This window comes from Arachis ipaensis, chromosome B9 (genome assembly GCF_059453495.1).
Source record: "Arachis ipaensis isolate K30076 ecotype BB chromosome B9, ASM5945349v1, whole genome shotgun sequence".
NCBI lineage: Eukaryota > Viridiplantae > Streptophyta > Magnoliopsida > Fabales > Fabaceae > Arachis > Arachis ipaensis.
Genome location: NC_142444.1, coordinates 83,398,279 through 83,403,825, shown reverse-complemented (window position 1 = coordinate 83,403,825; position 5,547 = coordinate 83,398,279). Strand labels below are relative to the sequence as shown.

Below are 5,547 nucleotides of genomic sequence, written 5' to 3'. Positions count from 1 at the left end.
TAAGAAAATTAAAACTCTACGGCTAGAATAAATTGAAAGAAAGGATTTGATTGTTTGTTTATGAATTTCAACTAACTAACTAACTATTGGTGGTTCCTTATATGTATTTTGGTGGCACCATGGGGTGACACCAAACTTAGTTTGAAGCACTGTGATGAAAGTTTTGTGTTCAAAGTTCCCAAGGCTAGCATGCAACTTGGTTTGCTTTGAACACCAAACTTGTTCCTCACTATATTCTGCATACGAAGATTTTCACCAATTGTTTGTTAAGTTTGGATTGAAGCTCATAAAGATTGACTTATTCATTATCATCTGAAAGCATATAAAACATGGGTTGCCTCCCATGAAGCGCTTCTTTAGCGTCACTAGCTTGACGTTTTTCTTTCATCACGGTGGTTGGTAGTGCTTAAAGTCCTTCCCTCTTGCTGTGGACTTGTATCCATTGGTTGGATCAATGATTTCCGCATGTTCCAGGGAAAGAACTCTGTTGATAGTGAAGACCTTGGGTAATTGACATGGCACAGTAGGGAGATTAGGGGGAATATCTGGGAAGTAGGCTGAGACAACTCTATCCCCTGGAGAGAAGTCTTCCGTAGGGATCTTCTTGTTCCTCCATCTCTTTGGTACCTTCTTCTTTGTTTCTTTTGAGGTTGCCTTCCCCTTGGTGACCTCTTTTCTCTAAGGAGTTGTGATGCTGTCTTCACCTGCCTCTAGAGGTTTGGGTTCCTCCAACTTTTCCTTGAGCTGTGGCAATTGCTGTTTTCCTTGTTTGTCAGTTAAGGGGGTCTCAGAACGAACTGGCTGTGCTTCAGTGCTTGTTTCCTCCTTCAGTGTCTCATTATCATTTGTGCTTAGTTCTTTGTCCTCTTGATCTGTTTCTTGTGAGAGTTTGAAAATATTGAAGCTGAGTTGTTCATCATGGATTCTCAATATTAGCTCCCCTTTCTCTACATCGATAAGTGCTCTGGCCGTAGCTAGAAATGGTCTTCCCAATATGATTGGGTGAGTGTGACTTTCTTCCATGTCCAGAATGACAAAGTCTGTTGGGAGAAAGTACTTTCCAACCTTTAGCAACACATTTTCCACCACTCCTATTGCTTGCTTTTGAGTTTTGTCAGCCAGTCTGATAATGACATCTGTGGGCATTATCTCATTGATCTGCAGCCTCTTCACCAGGGATAAGGGCAGTAAGTTGATGCTGGCCCCTAAATCGCATAGTGCTCTGTCGAACATATTTTCACCTATGGCACAAGGGATATGAAAACTTCCTGGGTCTCTTCTTTTTGTAGGCAACTCAGGTTGAATAAGGGCACTACATTCCTTGTTCATCACTATAGTCTGCCCTCCCTTGAGTGAGCTTTTCCTGGGAAGAAGTTCCTTCATATACTTGATGAATGCAGGCATTTGTTGAATTGCCTTGATGAATGGTATGTTCACATGCAGAGATGCAAACAAGTCTAGGAACCTTGAGTATATTCTTTTTCCCACAGCACCATTGAGCAGTTGAGGGAATGGTGCATAGAGCTTCAGCAGCTCTTGTTGTGAGATTTCTGGTTCTTTGTGATCTCTATCCTCCTCCTTTGTTGAGTTGTCTTCAGGTTGTTTGTATATTTTGCCTTGCTTGTCTTCAGTCTCTTGATCACTTGTAGTGACCATTTTGCAATCTTCCCATCTTACTTTCTTTGCTTCTCCCTTGGGGTTTTTCTCCGTGTCACTTGGGAAGCTATCAGTAGGTTTGGGAATCTTCTCAGACAAATATCCCACCTGGAATTCCAGCTTCCTAATGGTTTCTCCCTGGTTCTTAATATTGGCTCGCACCTCCTCTTTGAACGCCTTATTTTCTTGAATCTCTTGGCTTATTCCTTCAAGTAGGGCTTCAATCTTAGAGAGCCTGTCATCAATTGATGAGTGGTTTGGAGCAGATGTGCTGTTTTGATTTTGATAAGTATGTGGAGAAGTGTTGTTGTAGGGGTGTTGAGATGTCCTCTGGGTGAATTGTTGGTGAGCTGCATTGTTGTTGGAGTTGTAACGTCTCTGGTCTTGGTTTTGATCTTGCTCACTTCCCCACCCAAAGTTCGGGTGATTTCTCCATCCAGGGTTGTAAGTCTTGGAGTATGGATCATAGTTTTTCCTTGGTGAATTCCCAATGTAGTTGGCTTGCTCCTGACTCCCTTCTGCTTCTTGGTTTACCACTTCTTGTGTTGTTGATGAAGTGGAGATTGCTGCTACTTGGTTCATCTCCATCTTCTTGGTGAGGTCAGCCAGCTGCTGGGTAATGAGCTTGTTTTGGGCCAACAGAGCATCCACATTGTTTAGCTCCATCACTCCTCTTGTATTCCCTCTTTCGGAAGCATAGAAGTAGTCGTTTTCTGCTATTGTTTCAATAACATCTATGGCTTCCTCAATGGACTTCTTCTTGTTCAAGGACCCTCCAGATGAATGGTCTACTGCCTTCTTTGACTCATAAGAGAGCCTTTCATAGAAAATGTGCAGCTGGACCCATTCGTTGAACATTTCAGGTGGACACCTCCTTGTTAAGTCTTTGAACCTCTCCCATGCTTCATATAGAGTCTCACCATCCTGTTGCCTGAAGGTTTGAACCTCAGCTCTCAGCCTATTGATTCGTTGAGGAGGGTAGAATCTTGCTAAGAATTTGTTCACCACATCCTCCCAAGTTGTCAAGCTCTCCCTTGGGAAGGATTCCAGCCACTTGGCTGCCTTGTCTCTGAGTGAGAAGGGAAATAAGAGCAATCTATAGGCGTCAGGATGAACACCATTAGATTTCACTGTGTCACATATTCTCAGGAAGGTGGTCAAATGTTGGTTGGGAACTTCTTGAACACCTCCTCCGAACGAACAGTTGTTCTGAACAAGGGTGATGAGCTGTGGTTTAAGTTCAAAGTTGTTGGCATGGATTGTTGGTTTTTGGATGCTACTTCCACAATTGCCTGGGTTTGGATTAATGTAAGAGCCCAAAACTCTTCTATCCTCCCCAGCATGATTTGCTCCACCTCCTTTGCCATGGTTGTGAATCTCTTTTTCATGATGATTTTCCATGTTTTCTTCCATGTTTGGTTCAAAGTATTCCTCAAACTGTTCCTCTTCTTCTTCAGCACCAACTACTCGTTTTTCTTTTGCCTCCCTCCTTAGTCTAAGGAAGGTTCTCTCTGGTTCAGAATCAAAGGAAGTTGAAGCCCCGCTTCTTCTCCCTGTCATACAACCAACAAGTACAAGCAGAGAATATAGGTGCAGACAGTATTTATGTCAGAATTGATGTTAGTTGTGGGTGATGCAATATATCAAACAGTTAGTGGGTTAGCAAACAGAATTGAAAATAACAAAGAAAAACAAAAGAGTAGATGGAGAAGGGAAGAAGTTCAACTAAAACAAAAAGTAAGTCACTCAAACAGAAAAATGAAATTCACAAAATAAAATGCTCAATCTAGTGATCTTCCAATCTAATCATTGTTGATGCACAATCAATCCCCGGCAACGGCGCCATAAACTTGATGCACGGAAAACTTGTCTCTCAACAAATCTCCCTTCGGCAAGTGTACCGAAGTTGTCGTCAAGTAAAAACTCACAATAGAGTGAGGTCGAATCCCACAGGGATTGATTGATCAAGCAACTTTAATTAGAAGAATGTTCTAGTTGAGCGAATCCAGAATTTGGGTTGAAAGTTGCAGAAAATAAAATGGCGGGAATGTAAATAACAGAAAAGTAAATGCTAGAACTAAAGGACTGGAAGTAAATGACTGAAAATAAATTGCAGAATTGTAAATGGGAATGGGGGATTTGCTTATAATAGTAAATCGCAGAAATTAAAGAGAATGGGTGAGATTAGAGATGGGGAGTTCATTGGGCTTAGGAGATGTTGCAATTCTCCGGATCAAGTTCATTTTCATCTCTTCCTCAATCAATGCACTCATTGATCTCCTTGGCAATCTTAAGTGATTGAATTACAATTCCTTGCAATTCAATCTCTCAAATCTTGATCAATAGCCAATTCCTTGGTCAATTGCTCATGAGAAGAGATGAAGTATGGTCACTGATTATACCACATGCATTTTCCAAACCAAGTATTGAGAGGGTTACAGTCACATACCCATCCAAAACCAATTTGGTCCAGCATGAGAAAGCATTTCTAGCTTGATCTCTTCATTCCTCTTCCAAGGTTCAAAAGAGATCCAAGTTTGAATAGCTTCTCTTCCAAGATAACTACTCAATTGGATGAAGATCGAAAGCTTTCAAGTAAAATCAAGAGGAAAGATAGAAGAAGAACAATAAAAATTAGTATTGATCCATCAAATTACAACAGAGCTCCCTAACCCAATGAAAGGGGTTCAGTTGTTCATAGCTCTTGAAAATGAAAACAAAGATGGAGAATACATCATAAACTAGAAATTGCAAAGAAAGTAAAATACAGAGAGTGGTTCTTCAGCCTCCAGAACTATTTTACAATTCAAAGCTACTCCTATATATACTACTCTTCTCAGCTTCTAGTTCACTCTTCAAGTCTTGGGCCTTTGGATCTTGAGTTTGAAGCAGTTCCTTTCTTTATTTGGGCTTGGCTTTACTTGCATAGAGAAAGTGCGGAGTGGGCAGAGACTTAAGCTCAGGGCGTAAGGAGTGTTAATCATTTAGTGAAAGTCCAAGTTCGGGAACGTTAGTGACACTTAACATTGTCACTAACGTTCCAATGCACCCCTTTTGCCTTACGTTAAAACCCACGTTAACTAGGTTAACGTGGCTTTTAACGTTGCCTTGTCAATCTTCGAGAATGTTAGTGACACTCAACATTGTCACTAACGTTCCAGTGTGCCCCTTCTTGCTTCACGTTAAAGCTCACGTTAACTAGGTTAACGTGGCTTCTAACGTGGCCTTTGCCATCCTTCGAGAACGTTAGTGACATTCAACATTGTCACTAATGTTCCAATGTGCCCCTAGGTCTCACGTTAGAGTCCACGTTAACTAGGTTAACGTGGCTTCTAACGTGGCCATCTTTTAGCCATCCCAACGTTAGTGACAATGTTGAGTGTCACTAACGTTGGCTCATCTTTCATGTCTCATCGTTAGCTTCCACGTTAACCAAGTTAACGTGGAAGTTAACGTGACTCATGGGGGTTGTGTGGTTGCTTCAACGTTAGTGACAATGTTGAGCGTCACTAACGTTGTCGACAACTCTTCATTCTCTACGTTAGTTCCCACGTTAACCAAGTTAACGTGGGAGTTAACGTGGTACTTAGCACCATAGGCCAACGTTAGTGACAATGTTGAGTGTCACTAACGTTGGCTTCTCTCCCTCCCCCTTAACGTTAGAGGCCACGTTAACTAGGTTAACGTGGCTTCTAACGTGGCCACTTATGAGTGATTGCCAATGTTAGTGACAATGTTGAGTGTCACTAACGTTGGCTCAACTTCTTTTCTCCACGTTAGAGTTCACGTTAACTTGGTTAACGTGACTCTCTAACGTGGGCATTGATGGCTTTTTGAGAGTGTTATTGGCAATCACTTTTCTCATTAATCTTTGCAAGTTACCTCCCCTTT

At 41.6% G+C, this 5,547-nt stretch overlaps 1 non-coding gene across 1 annotated transcript; it reads left to right on the top strand.

The window, feature by feature from the left end:
- The first annotated feature begins 2,512 nt into the window (after positions 1-2,512).
- LOC148545252 (small nucleolar RNA R71) lies at positions 2,513-2,616 on the top strand. Its single transcript, XR_015901384.1, has one exon. It is a non-coding gene; the product is annotated as a small nucleolar RNA R71 (small nucleolar RNA).
- Positions 2,617-5,547: the final 2,931 nt, after the last annotated feature.